A 24,897-nucleotide genomic window follows, 5' to 3' on the forward strand; every position below is an offset into this window, starting at 1 on the left:
AAAAAAGTATGTGTCATACGTGTGAAAGGTATTTGTTTTTGAATTTGGTGCAAACTTACAAGAGGTCTATCTGTTTTCGTTGTCTCTAGTTTAGCAGTGTTAGACGAGAAGAAAGGTAGTTAGTCAACACTTGGGCTACTCGTTTACCAAAGTTAGATTGACCATCACATTATAACGTCACCACTCCTGAAAGGGAGAGCATATTTAGTTTGACGGAGATTCGAACCTGTGGCTCTTATATTACAAGCGAGTGCCTCAACCACCCGGCCGTGTGGGGACGCGATAAGTCGTTTGTTCTTCATGAAATAAAAACCTCGTTTGTTCTGTGTTATACTTGAAAACTGTGTTAGTGGTTTTGATTTTTAAAAAAAGATGTTTTTTAGCGGTTTTTAAAAGTTTAACCATTTATCTCAGTTAGAGTAGCATTTGCCTGATATCATTAGAGTTCTCCCACTCTCGTTTCTCGCTGGTACAAAGGTAAGTCTATAGATTTACAATGCTAAAATCAGGGGCTCGATTCCCCTCGGTGGACTCAGCAGACAGCCTGATGTGGTTTTGCTATAAGAAAAAAACACACATACAAAACTTTCCCGCTTGTACAGTGGTAAGTCTACGGATTTACAACGCTAAAATCAGGAGGTTCGATTCCCCTCGGTGGACTCAGCAGATAGCCTGATGTGATTTTACTATAAGAAAAAACACACACACAAAACTTCCCCGCTAATACAGTGAGTGGTAAGTCTATAGATTTACAACGCTAAAATCAGGGGGTTCGATTCTCCTCGATGGACTCAGCAGACAGCCTGATGTGGTTTTGCTATAAGAAAGAAACACACACACAAAACTTCCCCGCTGGTACAGTGGTAAGTCTATAGAATTACAACGCTAAAATCAGGTGGTTCGATTCTCCTCGATGGACTGAGCAGACAGCCTGATATGGCTTTGCTATAAGAATAAAAACACATACACACACACATAAAATGTAAATAAATGAAAAATTGCGAAAGACATGAACCTTTTAAATCATTTCATGAAAGACAGTAAAACATTTAGCTTGAAATATTTTCGAATCTTTGTTTCAACCATAAATGAAACACTCTAATGCCTTGAAGCTTAAATATTTAATTTGCGGTTTTTTAATATATGAAGAATCGATGGAAACACGTAGCTGGAAGGTCATGGTATCCCGAGTGCAGGAAATTACGTCATTATTTTTCTCTTTCATAGAATACGTGGGTGTTTAATGACAGAATAAAATAGTTTAAAGCTGAATAAATATATCCAACGAGACAAATTATTTTGGCGTAAGATCTGAAGGAGGAAATAAAACAAAATATCTGAAAGTGTTAGCCATATCTTATTTCTTTACTTGTAAGTTGCTGGTTCTATTCTCTAAGTTATTAATATTCATTATTGTAATTGTGAGAGATTTATCACCAACGCTATTTTTAACCTAAATGTAATATTTTATACTCTATAACTGGCATGTTCAGGTGATTAGAGAGCTGGACTTGGAACCTGAGGGTCATGCGCTCAAATTCTCGTTCATCCAAAGTTGTTCGCCCTTTCAGCCATGGAGGCGTTATAATAATACGGCTAACCACACTATTTGTTAGTAAAAATGTAGCCTAAATTTGGCGGTAAGTGTTAATGACTAGCTGCCTTCTCTCGAGTCTTTCAACACTAAATTAGGGACGGCCAGCGCAGATAGCCCTTGACAAGTTTTGCTCGAAATTCTAAACTATCAAGGTGTTGTATTCATATTCATGAAATCACGTAAAAGTCAGTCGTTTTTTCATAACCAACCATACAAATTAAATAAAGCTATATTTAAATAAGTATAATAAAAAAAGGTATTTGGTAAACAGTACTTAACTCTAACTCGTGGCACTATGTAATATTAAATACAATGCTACTAACTGCTAAGTTTGTTTGTTTGTTTTTGAACTTCGCGCAAAGCTCTCAAGGGCTATCTGCGCTGGCCGTCCCTAATTTAGCAGTTTTAGACTAGAGGGAAGACAGCTAGTATTCACCGCCCACCGCCAACTCTTGGGCTACTCCTTTACCAACGAATAGTGGGATGGATCGACACATTATAACGCCTCCACGGCTGAAAGAGCGAGCATGTTTGGTGCGACGGGGATCCAAACCCGCGACCCTCAGATTACGAATCAAGCACCTTAACCCACCTGGCCACAACTCGGTTTCTGATTCAATTCTCAGCTTCTATTTATTTTCGTTTTTTTTAAATTTTATAATTACATTCGATCGATCTAAAAAAAACAATAGCTGATTTCGATCAATGTACCTAGACTGTGAAATTTAGTACTAATTTATTAATAATAAATTAGGCTTATGTTTGTTTGCCTTGTTTCTTTTGTACCGAGCAGATACGTTACTAAATAAATTAATAGGCATATTCGTTAATTGTTAAGACGTTGGTTTCCGTGAAGATGTGTGAGAACTGATTATTCAGTAACAAAAACAAGCATCAGTTGTTTAACTTTATTAAGCCTTTATGTGTTTACTTCTGTAAAATATTAATATTCTTCTCACTATTTCCTACACATCCTAATTAACTTCAAGTTATTCTAATAAATAAATATAAATAGTTAACTTGGATTAATTTGCTTCATTTGCGTGCAGCAAGTTGTTGATGTTATGCTATGTTTACGTTTGTTCGCTCTGTTATTAAAATGTCGAACAGCAATTAACGGTATTGATGTTAGCTTGTTTGTAATAAAAACACAATATTTTCTTACTCCGGGAATTTTTTGTAAAAGTAGTACATAATAATGATAATAATAACTTGATTAATTAAATACATAAAAATAATTGATTATTAATATACTAACTTTTATAAAATTGTAGCTGTAGGTTGCTGCTTATCGTTGCTTCCCTGTGGTCAGTTCTTCAAAATTAGGGACGGCGCCATTCTATCTGTGATGAACACTGACAGGGGTTATTAAACGGATAGCCTATGCTTTTGCCATTGTTAAAAACTTCTCTAGCGTATAACAATAAAAAACATGAACACAATATTTAAGGTAAGGTATCCGATAGTAAGAACCTTTCTCTCTCTCAGACATTCTAGTCTCTCTTTTTAAAACAATCAAAATAACATTTATATAAAACCTAACACATCTAGTACTAGAAGCATTTATCTGTGTAAAACGAACTATAAATAATATACATTTGATTGTACTTTTAACTAATAGCAACTGGAACGAAGTCTGGTTTTGTGAGTAGCTAATTATAAATAACACAAACTTGGTGGTTCTTTTTAACTAAAAACAACTGGCACATGTGGTATTTTGGACCAACAATAACTAGTAAAAACAAACTGTTTCCTCTTTATTACAAGTTTAATTAAAGATTTATAATACGAAAAATCTGGAACATAAAATATAAGCAGATTTGTTCGGAAGTCAGAAAGAAATATTTATTTTAAAAACGTATCACGGAATTCTCTCAAAGCAGTTCCAAGATAATCAGATTTGCCAGGTAATTGTACATACTTGTTACGAGAGTCACGTATCCAAAGCGAGGTTGAGAAGAGAATTGACCATTCAGCCCTAAGTTTCAGAATGACTGTTGTTTTGAAACGTTCAAACCATCACAAATGAACCAAGGACAGATTGTATCTTGAAAGCAGTAGGCAGGAATAGCTCTTGTGAAACAAATGCAGCTACAGCCTGATAAAATCTGATAATATAAAAAAAACTGTTAAAATTGCTGTAAATAAAAGAAAAAAAAAACAAGTTGTGGTTAACTTTCGCCTTGGCGTCCTTGATCGGGAACTTTTAGCCTAACTCTTGAAAAGGCTTGTATTAATTATATCATGGCCTAGCTTTTGAATTAATTTGGATTAACTATTAGAATGGCTCAACTAGTATTCCTTCGGCAACAAAACGTTATTAACAGTTGATAAGGATTCGAGTGAGTTATTATTTTCTCTTAGAACAGGTTTCAATGAGTTTCTGTTAAAAACAAATTCAGTAACGTTTCATACTTTCATGAACGCTTTTAAAACTTGTTTCGTAAAGAAAAACAGTTATTATCTATATTTACAATTATCAACATGAATAATTATAGGAAAATAAAATATCAACATTGAAAAAAGGTTCTAGTGATTGAGACATTTTACTTAAAACGTTATATGGAAAATAACTTAAAATTAAATGTTCAAACAAATAAAATACAGAAACTAAACTTTGAGCAATACGTGGAAGAAATTATATTGAAGTGATTTAGTTTGTCAATGTATTTACACGGCATAGGACTAAATGAACAAAACAAATTAGCGTATGCGAATTGTTCAATGTATAATTCTAAAGTTTTTACACCACATGTCAACAAATTCATCTAGTAAAAGTCTTCTGCTAGAAGTGTTTTTCTTATAGCAAAAGCCACACAGGACGATCTGCTGTGGCCACGGAGGGGAATCGAACCCTTGATTTGAGCGTTGTAAATCCGTAGACTTACCTCTGTCTTAGTGAGGAACTTCTGATAGAATCTGGTTGTCTTACGATAAGACAGCGTTAAGTTTGCTGAGTTAAAGCGTTAAAATCCAGGGTTCGATTCCTCACGATGAATACAATAGATAATCCAATATGGCTTTCTTCAGAAAAATAAAAAAACAGAAACCTTGGCAAGATGGTTCTTCGTTAAAAAAATCTATGTAAAAAAGTGCATGTAACAAACAAGTTAGTGTTTGTGTATTCTGCAAGCAATTTATAATCTATTCTATCTTTAACATAACTTTCGGTTTTTAAAATGTTTAATGTTATAATTTTCAAACTATTATTATGTATATTTTAAAGGCTATTTTTTTATTGCCAGTTTCATATTCCAACTTAGTTAAGCCTTGAGAGATATTGTTGAGATTACGGTCCAGAATATCGCTAACAGCGGAGGATCCAGATGATGAAAAAAAACAATACATTCTAAACATTATAAGTAAAAACAAGAGATCAGTTACTAATTAGGTTTACGCATTATTGGGTTGATTTTCTATTTACGATATATGTTGGTAGCTTGATTTGATGATAATATAATATTAATAACATTTTTTAATATAATATTGGATTTCAAACTTTGCTAACATGTAAACAAAGCAAACCCTATGGATAATTGTAATTCAATACTCGTACAACCGCTATAAATCTGAACGCAAAGAAAGGAAAATATCCCCTATTTCAAATTACGTCAAAACATTTATAAAAGCTTCTAATTTACCATGTAAAATTAAACTTAGAGAAACGGAAAAATATAATTTTTTAAAGTTATTTTAACTAAGCTTTATATGATCCTTTCTCTCTCTTTTAACAGAATATTTCATGCGCTAACTACCAGAAGAATGCAACTGATCTGAATGGAATCTTCCGAAATAACAACAACAAAAATCATTGCTATAGACCTTGTGCGTTTTGACAGTTATTTATTTGTAATTTAAAATATAATAAATCGAATAAATTAAATATCCTAACAAGTAAGAAGGTTGATAAAAATTATTTTATTGATTTGTTTGCACTTTGTTGAGATTGTCATCGCATTCACCAATTTGTGGGAGACAGAAGTGTGAAAAATTCTTAAACCTTCTGATACCTTTTATATTTCAAAACTCAAGAAAGAACAGCTAAGCCTAAGTGAAAATGGACTATAAAGACTGCCTTACTTGTAACTTGCAGTTCCTCGGTGGGACAACGGCAAGTTTAGGGCCTTACAACGCTAAAATCTGAGGTTCGGTTATCCATGATAGACACCATTAACAGCTCAATGTAACTTTGTCATAACCCAAACAAACATAAGTTGCAATAGCTTTGGACCTAGTTTTATTCAACGAAATAAAAAATAATAAATAAAACCTAGTTTTTTACCAACGAATAGTGGGATTGATTGTCAGATTATGACCCCCCCCACGGCTGAAAGTGCGAGTATGTTTGGTGCGACGGGAATTCGAACACACGACCTTCATTTTATGAACTCGATTACCTTAACCACGTAGCCATGCAGGGCCTTCCAATATGAAATATACATTCTGTAGGATTGCATAAAGTACACTGATGTTTTACATTCTTGTAAACGCACAAACGAATGATCCTTAGAGAGCTGTTTTTGGCTTTACGATTCAAAACAATAAAGTACAAAGAAAGAAAGTGGTAACTATAGTCTTTGGTACTCCCAATACTGCTCTACCTCACAGAAAGTCAATATAAAGATATATACGAAGTGTTTTTCAATAGGTGTATGCACATATTATAGATATTGGATCAATTTCCGCCAAACAATTAGAAATTTAAACACGTAAAAAGATTGGACTTTAACATCGGTCGTATAAAATTATTGCCTAACATTTGTACAGTATATTTCATAAACTGGAAGCGGTACATACATGTTGTACTGATAACAAACGGACAATAAATACTCTGAGTCAGAATATCATTACATCCGTGCTTTTTGCTCCCTATAATTGTATTTTCTGTGCGTTACAGGAATAACATTGTAAAATCATGTATGTGCTTCTTCCTCAATTTGCCCGGCATGGCCAGGTGGTTGAGGCACTTTCACGTTGCAGCACCAGAGATTTCTTGTTTGTGTATGTTACAAAAGGATCCAATGTTTCACCGGACAAAGTCTCACTTATGTGATCACTGACTATCATTTTGCTCTATGCCCAGCATGGTCAGGTGGTTAAGGCACTCGACTCGTAATTCGAGGGTCGCAGGTTGGAATCCCCGTCATACCAAACATGTTCGCCCTTTCATCCGTGGAGGCGTTATAATGTCACGGTCAATCCCACTGTTCGTTGGTAAAAGAGTAGCCCAAGAGTTGGCGGTGGGTGGTGATGACTATCTACCTTCCCTCTAGTCTTACGTTGTTAAATTAGGAATGCCTAGCGCAGATAGTCCTCGTGTAGCTTTGCGCAAAATACAAAAAACAAATAAACAAACAAACTTTCTCAATTTCTTCCATTAACATAATCTGGATAAAGTAAACAAAGGTGTTGTTGAAGCTGTTATATGGCAGGCTATCGCGTGTATTCCAGCTACTGAAATTCAGAATAGCATCAAAAATGGCCCTATGTGAACCTTTTCTTCCACAGTGGTCAATTCAATAGAATTACGAGGACCGGGCTAGGTTTCGCACATATACATGAAAAAAAAAAAGACTTTGACAAAATTTATGTTAAAGTTACGGAAAATCTTTACATATGATCTCTTGAGTTGTAAAATCACATCATTTTAACACACAATCATATATTTACAGCATTTTATACAGTGGACTATAATACGTCCTAGAAAGCCAAACTGAGCTTCTGTCTGTATGTGTTTCCTTATTGCAAAACACATTGGAATGTCAACTGAGGGGAATCGAACCGCTGATTTTAGTGTTATAAATCCTTAGACTTACCGCTGTACCAGCAGGGGGTGCTGAGCTTTTACTTGATTTTATTGAACAAGCAGATTTCAATTTTAACAACTCACAGACTCTAAAAATGGCGGTTCTCCAACATGATCACTGTATACCTGTAGAAAAAAAAAATACTTCGGTGTAAAAATTTATGTTACAAAACATGTAACAATTCTACTGTTTTTCTTTATGATATGCCAATAATACTGATCACATAAATCAGATAAATTAAGAACATTACGTTTGAACATTTGTTTGATAAAATATATCCATAGCAACTTGGACTTTTCAAGCCAAGTTAACGTACTGCACATGATTTTCAACTGTGACTGCTAACATGTAATGTTTTCAGTATTAATAAATTTTTTTAAAATATGAGCTTGAATCTCGTTGGTTTGTTGAATTTGTACAAAGCTATCTATCGAAGAGTTATCTGCGTTATCCGTCCGTAATTTAGAAATGGTAAGACTAAAAGGAAGGAAACTCTTCAGCTGCGAAAAGTATGATGGACGATTGCATAATAACGCTCCCACGACTAAAAATTTGAACTTGTTCTGTGATGACATTCGAACTGGCAACTTGCCAAGCCATGGAAGGATGCTTAAAGGGCATTTACTCTAACTGTTATTACGAAAGAAAAAGTGCAACGAAATACGTAAAATTTGATATTTACCATAATATGTACAATTATACTATATCACCCAATTCAAAAATTATATACGAGATGTATGTGTCAAATAACATTTTATTTCATTGATTAATACAATTACACAGTTTGTAAAGAGCTTGCAGCAACATTTAGTAGTTTGTCTCTTTACTGAATTTCGCGCACGTCTACTCGAGGGTTATCTGTGCTAGCCGTCCCTAACTAAACAGTGTAAGACTAGACGGAAGGCAGCTACTAAACACAACACAACTTTTACATTACTCTTTACCAACGAATAGTGAGATTGACAGTCACATTATAACGCCCACATGGCTGAAAGTGCGAGTATGTTTGGCGTGAGGGAGATTCGAAACCGTAACCTTCAAATTACCAGTCAAGCACCCCAATCACGAAACTGGAAGGAAAATCTTTATCATATGTAATCATTGACCTAAAATGTTTGAATTTTGCCCTTTGACATCGTCACTTATAACATCCGAAGCTCGATAGTGTGGAGGGCTATATGTTCTTGTTTAGGGGTAGAACGATTTGTTTGTTTGTTTGTTTGTTTTGTAATTTCGCACAAAGCTACTCAGGGTTATCTGTGCTAGCCGTCCCTAATTTAGCAGTGTAAGACTAGAGGGAAGGCAGCTAGTCATCACCACCCACCGCTAACTATTGGGCTACTCTTTTACCAACGAATAGTGGGATTGACCGTCACATTATACACCCCCACGGCTGGGAGGGCGAGCATGTTTAGCGCGACGCGGGCGCGAACCCTCGACCCTCGGATTACGAGTCGCACGCCTTACGCGCTTGGCCATGCCGGGCCAGGGTAGAACGATAAAGGATGCTAACCAAGAAATCTAATTAACTCCACAATACGACGTGTTCAGTGGAACTAGAACTGAAAAAAAAAAAAAAACAACTACCAAATTTGTCGATTGAAGTTTTTGTTTTTATTAAAGCTGAAAATATTATCATTTATCTTGCGAGTGAAAGAGGATATGTAGATATACATATTATTTAATGAAGAAAACCTTACTTGAAAATTACTGGCCATTCAAATCATACTTTTCATGTAGTGTTTCACTCTTCAACACTTATAAAACATAGCTGTAATTTAGAAGGAAATTCTCTCTTTAACGCTCATAAAACATAGTTGTAATTTAGAAGGAAATCAGTTCTGTAAAATTAAGAGGCACTAGGTTTCATATTTTCTTGTTGTTACGAGCTTAGTTGGAACTGACGTCGTACTTTAGATTCTTCCCGAGTTAGCGTATCTTTCAATCTTAATGTGGAAAATATTTGAGGGAAGTGAACAAAACTAACGACTGAAAAAACAACAAAAAAACCTTGCGTAAGTTCTGCTGCGTTCGAAAGCATGAATAAAAAATCTACAGCATGGTTACTTCAACAAAATGACTCCAGGTACCGAATAAAAAAAAAAACGAAATCAACTCATCGACATTTAATCACATAGATAAGTATGAAGAAAACCTCCACCCATCATCCACAATCAATTCGTCCAATGAATCTCAGAATACTCAACTGAGAAAGGCTACTTCAAACAAGACACCGCTATAATTTAGTGACGTTATCATGATAAGACCTGTGTTGTTGGTAGCAATGACCTTGAAGTTATAAACCTACAGACAACGTCTGAAAATGCTTAAACCATACTTATGTCGTAAATAAGTAGCTACTTTTTCATCAAGGTTACTTGCAGAAAACCCGAGATAAACTATAGGAGTCCAAACCATATCATGTTTTGTTTTCGACTTTAGATCTTTTATTGTTCTTAAAAAAAAAAAAAACAGAAAAAAAGCCAACATTGTTTTTCCCTAACTTTGTTTTTTGATATTAAACCACTTTAAAAGTAATTTACTAACAAGGTGGGTTTTTTAAATCAATTTCTTTCTCGGCTTTTCTTAAACAATTACAAGTAAAGAAAAGCTTTCAAAAAAGGAAGTAAATCTAGGGATGGCTAATATCAACCCTCAGAAATAATATGAACGAGATAGTAAAAATGGCATTTAGCAGGGATGATACATAGATCTAACAAGAATTGCATAGATGGTGTAAATGTTATCCTTACTATCTTGTTTACATTATTTCTGAAAGATTGGTATTAGTAATCATTATCTTTACTTCATTTTTGGAATAGTTTTTTCTTTACTTATTTGGTCTTTTTTTTTTAGGTTGTGTTTCAGTAGACATAAAGTGATGGCATTTATAACTAACTTCTAAAGTCAATAAGGTTCCAACTGTACCATTCATTGTTTATCTATTATTGGCTGATAATTCATGTTTCGCCCTGTGCTGAAGTTTTTTAAAGGAACGTCAAATTTCTGTAGAAAAGTTAACTTTAAGAGTAATGATAAATTTATGATTAATTATGATTGTTTTTAAAAATTATTCCGAGTTAACAATACTTACAAAAAGCAGAAACTCAGTTTGAAACTTGGATAAACTTGGTAGATCCCATGTTTTTGCTGAGTTATAGTGCAATAAAAATGGTAGTAAGAAGAACAAGAAATCAAACTGTTTACTGTGATATTTACAGACATGTGACTCAGTCATTACATAGATGTTATAAAAGAAAACACTGTTTAGTATTGTAGAGTTCTGATGATCTATGGAGGAAATATTTAAGTACCATTTTGATGAACAGTCCGAGACATCTCTATATAACTAGTGCTACCGCCTGCCTGATAAGCGACATTGAAAACAGTGGAAATATTTATTATGTCGTAGTACATTATGTTTTCACATCATATTGTCGTTAGCGTATTTTTTTATGATTTTGTCCATGGAGTTTGAGTCCTAGTTTTTCTTCCTGTTGGCTCAGCTGTAAGGCTGATGGATTACAACGTTAAAGTTGAGTTTCGATACCTCCATGGACAAAGTCACCGATAACGCATTGCGACTCCTTGTGACTGTGTTGATAGTAGTAGTCTCTTTCGATTTGCCATATACTTTATTATTAAACTGTTGAAAAACATTCGTACCGTTTGCAATATGTTTTGCTCTGTTAAATGCAAGTATTTATCTATTCCTACAGAAGCACCCGATTTGCTCCTCAGTAGCATAGCGGTATGTCTGCGGACTCACACCGTTAAACGCTGGGTTTAGATTCTCGTGGTGGGCAGAGCACAGATAGTACTTTGTGTAGTTTTGTGCTTAATTCCAAACAAGCATTCGGTTTCTCAATGCTTTTCTATTAAACTAATACGTGAACAAAAACGCATCAGTCGTAACAGCACTAAAAGTACCACTCGCTCGTTTTTAACTTCCTCCACGTGTCCACGTGTAAATCAGTCAAGGTTAGAAAGAAAGGTCACAGATAAATCGTAAAAACCGTCTGAATTATTAGATGTTTTTAGTCTTACTAAAGGAAAACCGTAACTACTTTAAAACTAGTGTTTGCTGTTATCAGTTCGCCAGACAAGGAATTTATTCCCATCTAATATACGATTTCCTTTTCCCTCTTCTCTATAAATTATCTTTCATGTTAATCTTTTCTCTTAAATTTTGCGTTAACTTATCGAACACTTTAAATGAATGACAGGTTAAATTATGATCTTGCTACATTGAAACTCGATCAGGGCAGAGGTTCCCAAACTTTCCCAGTACATGGTCCTCCAGAACACATTGCATATTGATTAAAATCCCACCAAACACAATGAATCTATATCTAGTGAATATCTTAACCGCCCCTTAACACTTTTCTGCAGCTACAAGTTGGGGCCCCTTCTCTATGAAATGTTTACATCAAATGATGTAATGATAACAAAAGGTTATAATGTTGCTTTTTAAGATGAATATTATATATATTTTTCAATGAAATTTTCTCGTTTATTTATAGATGAGTCATCAGTTTCTGTGTTTTTATGATTTACTTAGACAAAGAAAACGCCCCCCGCTAGTACAACGGTATGTCTACCGATTTACAACGCAAAATCAGGAATTTGATTCCCCTCGGTGGGCTCAGCAGATAGCCCGATGTGACTTTGCTATAAAAAAATACACATACACAAATAATACAGAGAAAGAAAAAAAAAGGTTAAAATCGCACCATTTTCTGCAATCGTAATTCATCATAACTTCTTGAAGAAAATCTTTCTCAAACCAATACTAAGTAATGTAGCTATATTTTGAAAGACAGTCAAAGGAGAAAAATTTACCTAAATTTAATTAACTCCGCAGTGTGGCGTAGTGACAAATATGACGTGTTCTACCATTTCTAATATAAAGCTGAGAAAGACTTGAATGAACTTAGAATTTTTCAAATGGTCAGCCAGTTACTTCAGAAAGAAAAATATAAACTTCACGTGTTCACGTTTTGTAATTCGAGGACGTGTACTCTGGAAAGGCGATTGTTTTGGAACAGATTATCAAGCATTTCAACCCATTGTTAAGTTGGATTTACGATTTATCCAGCTGATGATTGGACGACATTGTTACTGCTGGCATCGTAGCGCTAAAAGTAATTGAATGAGATGGCATGTCATTTCTCAATTATATATAAAACAAAACAAAAAAAAAATCTCGTTAAATTTCTACATTCAACCGGTTCGTGTTCTTTAAACGCCACGTTGCTTGAAAACTAGTTAGTTTTATAGGATTTGACTGTTGTTTATTCCATGTTGAAGCTCCGAGCTGTATTCTGATCATCAAATTCAGTATTCAGTAAGACTTAAGAAAAACTTGCACGTACGATAATTGCAACGCTTGGATGAACATAACGACGCCATTAATGCCTCGCGATATTTACCACTATCATGAAAAGTGATTGTAGCATCAATAAACGTCTTCCGTATACCACTGAGGCTAAATGTGTGTTTGTATCAGAATGCTGAATTCGATCTTCGAAAAAGAAAAGTTAATTGAACGAATCTGTTGAGTATCTTGCTCTATGAATGATTACGGAATTACCAAACGCCTAAGTGTATAAGTTTTAGATCTAAAGAATGCTGTGAAATAATGTATTCCTTAAAAAATAAGCGTTTTCATGCTAATTTAAGATTTCTACAAGACGTAACCCGTACATGAAAGTAAAAAAAGTTAAGTAAACGTATTGAAAGGGTTTGTTTTCTGAATTTCGCGCAAAGCTACACGAGGTCTAATTTAGCAGTGTAAGACTAGAGGGAAGGCAGCTAGTCGTGACCACCCACAGCAAACTTTTAGGATACTCTTTCACCAACGAATAGTGGGATTGACCGTCACATTACAACGCCCCACGACTGAAAGAGCGAGCATGTTTGGTGCGACGGGTATTCGAACCCACGACCCTCAGCTTACGAGTCGAACGCCTTAACCCACTTGGCCATGCCGTGCCTCGTTGAAAGGAAAAGCTATAAAATGAAAAGAAATTCCTGATGATACTCAATGATACACCCAATTTTTCACTCCGATATTCATCAATTAATTGGAAAAATGAATATACAAAAGTATATGAAGCACAATAGCTTCAAAATTAACCATGATATCGTTTAGTATCTATCAGTGCAATGAAATATATCTTGTATTTATTTGTTAGTTTTGTTTTCTCACAAACTTACTTCTTATTTATTGGCCTATTCTATTAACTTCCTAAAAGGAATGAGCTAAGAGCAAAAAGTAGAAAGGACAATGAACAGTTAAACAAGTTTTCTTTGAAATATTAAAATAACAACTATACTTGTAGAAACACTCATCAGTATATGTTATAAGAAACTTACCATCTAATACATTAGCTGCCTTAATATTCAACTCACTGCCATAAAACTTTAAAATATATTCAGCATTGGGCATGTGCAAGATATGTGTACATATAAGATAAAAACATAAGTTTACAGCTTTATTCAGAAAGTTGAAAAATTTGAAAACATATTCTAGTTTTCATAATAAATGAGTAAAACAATAAGTAGTTATGTAATATTTGAAGCATCTAAATAATTTAAGTGTCAACTTTGGACAACTTTTACTGTGGTATCAGCAAACAAGACGCATATCACTCTAGATATACTGTATCTAATATTATCAGAAAACAAGATACACACTCTGGACTGCTTGTATATCTTATCAATAAAAACGACACATTATTCTGGACATATTGTATCTAATCTTATCAAAAAACAAGATGCATGCTCTGGACTGCTTGTATATCCTATCAATAAAAAGGACACATCACTCTGGACATATTGTATCTAATCTTATCATAAAACAAGATACACACTCTGGACTGCTTGTATATCCTATCAATAAAAAGGACACATTACTCTGGACTGCTTGTATATCCTATCAATAAAAAGGACACATTACTCTGGACATATTGTATCTAATCTCATCAGAAAACAAGATGCACACTCTGGACTGCTTGTATATCCTATCAATAAAAAGGACACATCACCCTGGACATATTGTATCTAATCTCATCAGAAAACAAGATGCACACTCTGGACTGCTTGTATATCCTATCAATAAAAAGGACACATTAATCTGGACATATTGTATCTAATCTTATCAGAAAACAAGATGCACACTCTGGACTGCTTGTATATCCTATCAATAAAAAGGACACATTATTCTGGACATATTGTATCTAATCTTATCAGAAAACAAGATACACACTCTGGACTGCTTGTATATCCTATCAATAAAAAGGACACATTACTCTGGACATATTGTATTTAATCTCATCAGAAAACAAGATGCACACTCTGGACTGCTTGTATATCCTATCAATAAAAAGGACACATCACTCTGGACATATTGTATCTAATCTTATCAGAAAACAAGATGCACACTCTGGACTGCTTGTATATCCTATCAATAAAAAAGAAGACGCATATCATTCTGTAGATATTGTATCTAATCTTATCATAAAACAAGATACACACTCTGGACTGCTTGTATATCCTATCAATTAAAAAGAAAATACGCATATCACTCTGTAGATATTGTATCTAATCTTATCATAAAACAATATACACACTCTGAAGTGCTTGTGTACCTTATCAGCAAACACGATACGTATTGCACTTGATAGCTTGAATATCCATCAAAAACAATATAAACACTCTGGATATCAGAATACACGACGTACATTTTAGACTACTTGTATTTGTCAACATATTATCAAACAAAATGCAGAATTTGAATTTCTTGTACCTGTCACTATTAGCAAACAAGATTTTCACTCTGGACCGCATGTTTCTTATCAAAAAACAAGATGTTCACTCCAGACTGCATGTTTATCTTATGAGGAAACAAGATGTTCACTCTGGAGTGCTTGTATACTATATCGGTAAAAGGATCACACTTTGAACTGTTTGTTTGTATCTATCCTGTCAGCATATCTAATTTTTCGAGTCTTTGTCTTTGTGCGGGATTGTTTCTATATTTTCATCTTTGCCGAATTTAAAAACACCAAAAAAATTATAAAAGACAAAAGCATTGTTTCTTTAAAAAAAACTCCTATTGCCTTGCCCCCCAGTGGCAGAGCGGCAAATCTTTGGACTAATACCACTAAAAGCTGGGTTTCTATACCAGTGGTAGACAGAGCACAAATAGCTTTGCGCCTGATAAGAAACATCCAACACCCACTGCCTAGTTAAAAAGTGTGTTGAATAATTTTGTTTAAGACTTATCATAAATTATTTTTCTTTGTTTTGAATTTTGCGCAAAGCTATTCGAGGGCTATCTGTGCTAGCCGTCCCTAATTTAGCAGTGTAAGACTAGAGAGAAGGCAGCTAGCCATCATTACCCACCGCCAACTCTTGGATTACTCTTTTACCAACGAATAGTGGGATTGACCGTCACATTATAACGCCCCCACGGCTGAAAGAGCAAGCATTTTTGTTGCGACCGGGATTCGAACCCGCGACCCTCGAATTACGAGTCGAAAGCCTTAACACATTAGGTCATGCCGGACTATCATAAACGAAGAATCTGTACAGCAGTTAACACCACAGTAACCTCGATATTTTTTTCTCGTTGTTGATGTTAACGATACCAGATGAGCAAATATTTGTATTATGATGAATCATGACATCGATGAAGAGAAATTAAGAATGGAATACAACACATGTAACTCTAACAACGATTGTAAAGTTCTCGTGCTCATGTGCAGCGTATTCTAGTCATTTTTACTGAAAATAGTTAATATATTTGTTTGTTTGTTTTTAATTTTGCACAAAGCTGCACGAAATTTATCTGTGCTAGCCGTCCTTAATTTATTAGTGTGAGACCAGAGAGAAGGCGTTAGTCATCACCACCCACCGCCAACTCTTGGACTACTCTTTTACCAATGAATAGTGGGATTGACCGTCACATTATAACGCCTCCACAAATGAAAGGGCGGGCATGCTTGGTGTGACGGGGATTTGAACCCGGGACCCTCAAATTACGAGTCGATTGCCCTAACCATCTGGCCATGCCGGACCAGTTATATCTTTATGAACAAGATGAAAGCTGGACTTTACACACTGTAAACATAAAATAGACTTACTGAATTCATTTTATGTGAAAAAACAAACAAATGAGGATTTTGTTTACTGTACGGAAGAGTGAAATAGAAGAGAAAAATTAGTAAAGATTCTATTTATGGAAGTTAGCTAAACGAATATATATACCCTAAACCCAAAATGTAGTAGTATTATTACAAAATGATTTTCAGCAAAATACAACATATAAAGCTTCAGACTATTTTGCTGTTGATACTACGTCAAGCTTACTGGACATATTGTTGTCTATTAAACGTTACAAATTGTTCGTATTACATGAAGTTATATGATCAAGGTGCATCGTACTCCATACCAGCAGGCTAGTCGTGTTACACAAGGTTTTATGACCAAGGTATATCACACTCAATATAAGAGACTAGTAGTTTTATACCAGGGCTTATGGTGAAGGTATGTATTGCTCTATATTAATACATTAGATTTTATCATGCTTTGGACTAGCAGACTGGTATTATTATTATTATAATGATATAGGTTTAATAGTAAAGGCATATCATAATGTATATAAAAGACTAGCAGTGTTATACCAGGATGTTATATTTAAGTCTTTCGTACTCTGAGCTAGTAATTATTTGTATCGTAGCAAAAACTTTCATCAAGCTAGTTATGCTCTAATCCAGGAATTTTTAACTTTTGACCAATAATTAAAACACCGAAGTATTACTCCACAAATATTTCAACTGGTCAAACGAAACTGATTTTTTCAGGTGAACAAATATTTAACAGTGGTCATCGGTTGTACGGCCAGATTGCTCTAAAGTAGTATATTATTAGATTAGTTGATATCATCAAGTATATTAACAGTATGATGATATCTTGTTCTATGTGGTATCAAGGGCTCTACTGGCAGACTGACGTGTTTTAGATAGGTATTCATAGTACGTTAATGTGTAGTATATGGCACACATTAGAATCTGTGGTCCATGGAGAATTCACTGAATTGTAGGGTCACGTGGCTCGGCGATAAGCTTGCTGTCTAATAACGCTGAAATTCAGGGTTTCTATCACTGGATCTAATAAAGCTCATAATGCCATGTGTATAGGTTTGCGTTAAAAAAAAACACTATACCGGAGTGCATACCCTAGAGATCGTAAATAATGGAAAACTGGATGTAAAAACAGAAAAAAAAACAACATTTTTATATATTGCAATTGACTAATAAACTTTAATTTTCGTTTAACTTTCGTTCTGATATGATGGTCACGTTGTCAACAGATGAAATATTGTCAAACGTATTATTTCAGATAGCTCTGTCTCAACATAATATACGAAAACATTCATCTCATAACGTCAATTTACTGAAATAATCTGTGATTTCACAGTCTTTACCGGGTCCAAAAATTAGTTCTACCAACTAAGCAAACATTTTCAGAAGCCGTTGGTGGTGCTATGTTTTTGGTTTGCTACATATGAAAATCGTTGGTTCTATTAATTAATGTGGGACAACTTTGAACTACAGTGTTCTTCCCACTCTAACACCACAGGAAGCTCCACCCAAGACTGAGGTCAATGACTTATCGGTCTGATTATCTGTGAACCAACTACACATGCTCCTCTATCCTTTGTACTTGATTATCAATGCTCATACAAGCTGTTGTTATTGACACAAGTATAAATTCTTTCTGTTCTACAATCGTTTACCACGTAGTCACAACGCTCCATTCATTCCGACAAATAATAAAAATCTATTGGGTCGAAAAACAGGTATGCAAGCCCTTCTGACGACACGCGCTTTAATACTTAGAAACGATTATCCACTTATCTTGGTTTTATTTATAGAATTTTTGTTTAAACAACGAATTTAGAAGTTAGCTGTCATTGTCCTCCGCGACTATATTTATGTACGAACTAAAATAAGAAAGAAAAAAGTCTGAAAAATGCACGAGACAATTGTCTCTAAAAATTATTGCAAATAGTTTTTTATTGCCGAGCGCTTCATTTGCTTCAACTGTTGTATATATTTGGTAAATAAATTGACAGTTATTACTACGGTTGTAATGGCACTTTATAACACATAAATTGGTCAATTTCCGAGAAGAGTTTAAATGAAACTTTCTCACCAATAAAACACAGGTTTGTATAATTTAAAAAAAAGGAAAATTTTCAAGCTAACACCCACAGGAACAAAACACTGACAAACAAACTTCATGTAAGAAGAAATGTAAAGATGAAACACAGGTAAACATGCTCTAAGTAAATAGCAATGTAAAGTTAACATCCACAGCAATAAAACAGTGCTTGATATCCTGGTAGTTCTTTGCTGAAAATATTAGTGAGAAAATTAAATTAATGACGGTAAAATAGAAGTGAATATAAAGTAACTAAGGATCTAGTAGGAAGATCCTATCTGATACTTGGGATATTCAGCCTGAGAGTCACATTATGTGTCGCATGGGTCAAATGACTAGACCAGATGAAAGGTAATTAGTTAAAAGAAGACACCACCTAAAGGCTGTTCTCAATAAAATAACAGGATTAACTATTATATTTATTATACACCCAGAACTAAAAGGGCAAAAAAGAGGCGTTGATATGCACTGGTACGTGGGTCCCGTGCTCCGTTCCCCGAATTCCAAGTTGGTGTCTTGAAAACTTAGAATATAAAACCATGATAGATGTAATGCTTAAAAGCCGAAAATTCACGCGTCTATGGGGCCCGATCATCGAATCTTTTAAGCAGCTAGCAACAGCGCTGGTGCAGAGCGTATTCAACAAAATATCATGTGCTCAAACCTTGGACCTCCGATAGGCATCATCCAAGCAGGCTTGCCTTTTGTCTATTCTTGGCACTTGGTTGGAAGAACAAGGAAACATTAATAATTGATTATAATAAAAGTATACTGACAGACGTTTGAACAAACGTGACGTGAGCAACTCTTCTGGATGACTTGTATGGAAACCAGACAAATATATGACGTGGATGATAAATTTGTTTGTAGTATGAATTGTTGAAGATGGTGTAAGGTAAGTTCGTTTATAGTTGAGTACAAGGCCACACAATGGGCTAATTGTACTCTGCCCACCACGAGTATCAAGACCTGGTTTATAGCGTTGTAGTATAAGAATTTTGCACAGGTCCATAGAAGAAATGTCACCTGAAGTAATTAAAACAGAAAGTGATGAGTACTGTAATTATTTGTTTTGTTTTTCAAAGCAACAGATGGATCTTCTTCTTCCTTCGGGATTATAAGCAATAACAAATTATTCTAGCACACGTACTATAAAATTGTCTTGTGTCTGTCATGGGCAACAGGTATTTTTAAGTCATTGAAGAAGTTTGTTGGAAGGTGTGTGTAGTGTGAAAACAATTGTCACATGTTACACAACGATCTTGTTATTTTACAAGACTACCTTGATTCAAGCTAATGATATAGACGCACCAAAAAGGTGTTTGTGAAGAATATAAATAAGTGAAAATGTAATGTTAAACTTTATTTTTTTTTTAAATTTATATGTGCTTTAAGAAAAATTAACATTCGTAAAGTGTGTTGCACAGAAGGGGAGATGTCATTAAAGATGACATTACTTCGTATACATGTTTGTCTGTAGTAAAATGTCAATTAACCATTTTAGGTATTTGATTTTAATATAAGTTCTTGACATGACAAAAAATATAGGATCTGAATAAAAGCAATAATATTACACTCCAAAGTAAGTTCCAGTAAATATGTATATCTTATGAGATCATGCCTTATGGTAAGCCAATAAGTTGAAATATCTCCACTCCAATAGAGATAGTTACCATCACTGTAGAAGAGATACTTCAGTTAAAAATCCATAAAATTATTTTACTTATTTCGCACCAAAGTGTTCACGACTTGCTTCAATAACTTGGCTAAAAGTTGGATGGAAAAAATGACAAGAAAACTAATAAATTATTTTATTATCAAAAGGACAATGCATTACATTTCTTCTTCGGTTATTAAATGTCTCGTTGCAACAGATATTACAACACTTGTAGCGAAATATAAGCAACCAAAGAAGTTAACTAATTAAGGCCAAAATACTTACTTTACAATAAATTAAAACAAATATGAAACATAATCTACAGCTCAAATTATTGTTGTCTTACTAATTATTTACATTTTTATGTTCCTCGATGGCTCAGCGGTGAGTTTAAGGAATCATTGTATCATTGTGTGTTTTCTTCTAACAAAACCACGTCGAGCTATCTGCTGTGTCCGAAACGCTATAAATACGAAGACTTACCGCTGTCCTTTTGGTGAACATAAAAAATCAACGTTAAAATCAGAGGTTCAATTCCTGTGATGAACAGAGCGCAGGTAGTCCGTTATGCAGTTTCTGCACGGAAAAAAAAAACAAAAAATTAAATTTTTGTATTATAGCTGACCCATAATTGTATTAGTTGTACTATGTTCAAGTACATTATATTATCTTTAGTATATATAAATTTAGGTGTCGTAGAGTTTCAAGTAGAAAAGCTAAAACAGGTATTTTTAGATCTTTTCTAAGTGCCAATTTATCCTGATTTGCAAGTAAATAAAAATATTGTCTCATTTATGACATGAAACTAATGAATGATTTATTAAAACATTCTCAATGCTTGACATCGTTACAAAGCTTTTCTATGTTTAATTTACTGTGATAACAAAACATACAGTTTGTTTTTCGAATTTGATTAACAATCACAGCGCCGTGTATTATCTGAAACAGTAGCTTGTTAATTTGTAAAGATTCGTTTAATAAAAATATCGTGTGTTTTTTTATCACAGTACAGTCAACTTTGCGAAGCATGACTGTGGGCAAGCCTTCATCATGACTACTTAAAAACAAACAGCTATTGGTTTAAATGTGCGTCACATGCCACGGTCACGAGCTACTTCAAGAAAGAAAGCACTTACGTCCTCCCTTAAAGGACTAAAACAAGTAGGCCTAAAAACGCTGCCAAGGCCAGTGTGTCGATAGAAATTGATATGGAAACACGTTTTAGTCCTTTAGGTGTGCCAGCAAAGGAATATTTGCTACAGCTAACACATTCAAGAATAACGACACAAACAAAAAGTTTCAAGCGAAACTGGTTTCATATCAAAGTTAAAACTGAATCGAGATATATTTTACTCACAATCTATTTAAACTACTGTGAAAACACGGTATTAACTTCTACATTTGATAAATAGAAGATTTGATGTGAAAAATAAATAAATTAGATGGTATGAACAATCTTTTGTAATCAAATTACTTTTTTGTTTATTTTAGGATAAAACTAATTGAGAATTTTCTCGTTTCGAATAGATTAACTGAAACATTAGACGATGGAAAGATATTTAGAATAATTAACAGTAACAAGCATTAATAATTATTATATTGTTTTCATTGAATAAAGAGAGTAAATTCTATAGTAAGTACACGATTTATATATGGTGATGCAAAGAGACATGCTGACCTAGATATGAGCCAGGACAGAACATTTGGTTCACGGCGAATTCTTCGATCGTTCTATTTTTCAGTACACCTATAAATAGACTTATATCTGTAGAGTTATACATCAGCAGTTTCAAAAGAAGGTTATTCTTATAGCAAAATTGTTAAACGATGTGGAGACAGAGGGCGCATCACTTCCAAAGAGAAGCTTTAAAACATCTCCATTGAAATAGAAAAATTCGCACTTTTGAGTATTTGAGACAGCAAGGGCTTCTAATCTTCACCTATTCCAATTTGGAGTAACGTCCTTATTTGTATGTAAAGAGATGTGGTTATGAAAGAGGACCTTCCGACCCGCAAAGCCTTTGCAATGCAGCCAAACAAGTCTATCTTAAAACTGGTTACAAACTTATACACACCTGCCTTGAAACCGTTAACAAAATAATACACATGGATTTGAATTTAGCTGACGACACTTTACAAGCCAAAACATCAGAAGCTTCCAAACACACCTCGAAATCATCCTAATTTTGATTAAACAAATGTTCGAAAACACTGGAATTAAACAAAACTCAATCAATCACACACTTGTCAAGTTCATCGGTCAGAACTAGGGTTATTCTATGCATGTATGAAGTAAAGATGAAAATGAACAGTTTCTACGAGTTAGTTTTGCCTTAGTTTTTTTTTTTTGTGCTATGTGTTATGTTTTTTAAGCAAATTATTTATATACATACGAATGTTAGCCCAGTTAAAACACGCTCGTGCTTGAGATAGAAGTACCATTAATAGCTTTAAATTTGATGTAATTCGTCAAGTAATGACTTAAAATGTAATTATTCGCAATTTGTATGAATCAACTTTTTTATCTTATAAGCTTAACTGAAAGATGCCCATTTTCTTAAAGATTTAAATATTTGACGTTTAACGATTAGAAATCACTTTTAGGTCTCAATATTGCATGGATTGAAATGCATTAATTCTATTCCAAAACAGATCAGCAAAACTAAGTTATGGACCGTGTTTCGTATGTATTGGTTAAAACCAATCATCTCGTTTTCGTGTTTGACGTGTGTGTGTTTTTCTTATAGCAAAGCCACATCGGGCTATCTGCTCAGCCCACCGAGGGGAATCGAACCCCTGATTTAAGCGTTGTAAATCCGGAGACATACCGCTGTACTAGCGGGGGGCATTTGACGTAATAACACCAGACCATATGTAAACAACTCAGAAACTGTTAAAAAAAATACTGATGTTAACATATGCGAAAGAATTTTTTGTGTTCAAAGTTTTAGCTAAGGAAACGCCATCGCAATCTCTAATTAGTATACGTATGAAACATTTAAACGATGTAAAAAAAACCACCAAAAAACATACGAAGTTGCACCATTTTCAGCGAAAATTACAAGATTTTTCTGAGAAGTTTTACCTCTGAACTCTTGTGGTTATAATACTCATTTTCTTCTCTCAAAAATACTTATGGTTTAACCTGTATATTATAGATGCGTGTGCGTTTCTGTATTATTGGCACTTCTGACACTAGTGTCTAATTTTTAAACGTTTTTAACATAAGTATTTCTCGAACATTAGAAACGTCATTCTTCAAACCAAGATGTCCCAAACCTGGAGGCTCGGTGTGGCCAGGTGGTTAAGGCAATCGACTCGTAATCCGAGGGTTACGGGTTCGAATCCCCGCCACACCAAACATGCTCGCCCTTTCAGCCGTGGGGGCGTAATAACGTGATAGTCAATCCCACTATTTGTTGGTAAAAGAGTAGTCTAAAAGTTGGCGGTGAGTGGTGACGACTAGCGCCTTCCCTCTAGTTTTACACTGCAAAATTAGGAACGGCTAGTGCAGGTAGCCCTCGTGTAACTTTTCGCGAAATTCAAAACAAACCCAAGCCTGGAAATTTTTAATAACTTATTTGTCTAAATTCTAGACACGTCTGACATTTCAATATTTTATACTCTTGAAAGTTATACGGTTGACTTGATTATTTTTATTTCTTAATATAAATATAATTTAAAATCTTAAATGACCAGTGATTTAGTTGATATTTAGTAAATCTGTGGTAATGACTGAATATGAATTATATTACGTATATTATTTTATTTCATTTTTATTTTACCTTAAGACTGGAAAGAAAGAACGAGTCATGTCTATCGCTGAATGGTTTATTTGTTGTTTTTTTTCCGCAAAGCTACTCGAGGGCTATCTGTGCTAGCCGTTTATAATTTAACAGCGCAAGACCAGAGGGAAGGCAGCTACTCATCACCACCCACCGCCAACTCTTTGGCTACTCTTTTACCAACGAGTAATGGGATTGACCGCCACATTATAACGCCCCCACGGCTGAAAGGGCGAGCATGTTTGGTGCGACCGCGATTCGAACCCTCGACCCTCGGAGTACGAGTCGAACGCCTTAACACACTTGGCCATGCCGCGCCTCGCTGAATGGACGTTTATGCATAATAAAAAAACAATTTTTGGGTCCTAGTAACTAAAAACAAAGAGATTTCAATTGAGTTTTAAAGTACTCGTGAAAGTTAAAAGCATCGTAATTAATGAAACTTATGTTATAATTAGTTGCCAATGTAAATAAGGTCGTTCAGTTTTACAACGTTAGCCAATGATCGTAACCTATAAGCAATCTACAACTTTGACTCGGCGATTTTTCCGCATAATACATACTGAAGCTTTTAGTTCTTCTTTCTGGATCGAGTCACAATTCTTAAGGGAAGCAAGAGGGTTGGACGATATCGGTTTAGCTGTATCACGCCTACTTCTGGAAACGTTCCACGTATAAAAGTACAGTGTCCCTATTTGCGTTTTCTTCACAGTCTACAAATACAATTTGAAGTCAAAGTTCCTTATATTTCGTGCCATTGACCTAGCCCTGTTAAATATCGCTATTGTTGATTCCACTCGCAGACAAAACGACACACTA

General features: G+C 34.6%; 1 long non-coding RNA gene across 1 annotated transcript in view; it reads right to left on the reverse strand.

Moving 5' to 3' along the window:
- Window positions 1-250: 250 nt before the first annotated feature.
- The window catches only part of LOC143229767 (uncharacterized), a 33,661-nt gene continuing 9,014 nt past the window's right edge, over window positions 251-24,897 (reverse strand). The window contains exons 2-4 of the long non-coding RNA XR_013016063.1: window positions 20,777-20,869; window positions 7,414-7,529; window positions 251-3,705 (exon numbers count right to left, since the gene is read on the reverse strand). This is a non-coding gene — a long non-coding RNA (uncharacterized LOC143229767). The remainder of the gene's footprint in view (window positions 3,706-7,413; window positions 7,530-20,776; window positions 20,870-24,897) is intronic.

The sequence above is a fragment of the Tachypleus tridentatus genome, chromosome 10, assembly GCF_004210375.1.
Source record: "Tachypleus tridentatus isolate NWPU-2018 chromosome 10, ASM421037v1, whole genome shotgun sequence".
Taxonomy (NCBI): Eukaryota; Metazoa; Arthropoda; class Merostomata; order Xiphosura; family Limulidae; genus Tachypleus; species Tachypleus tridentatus.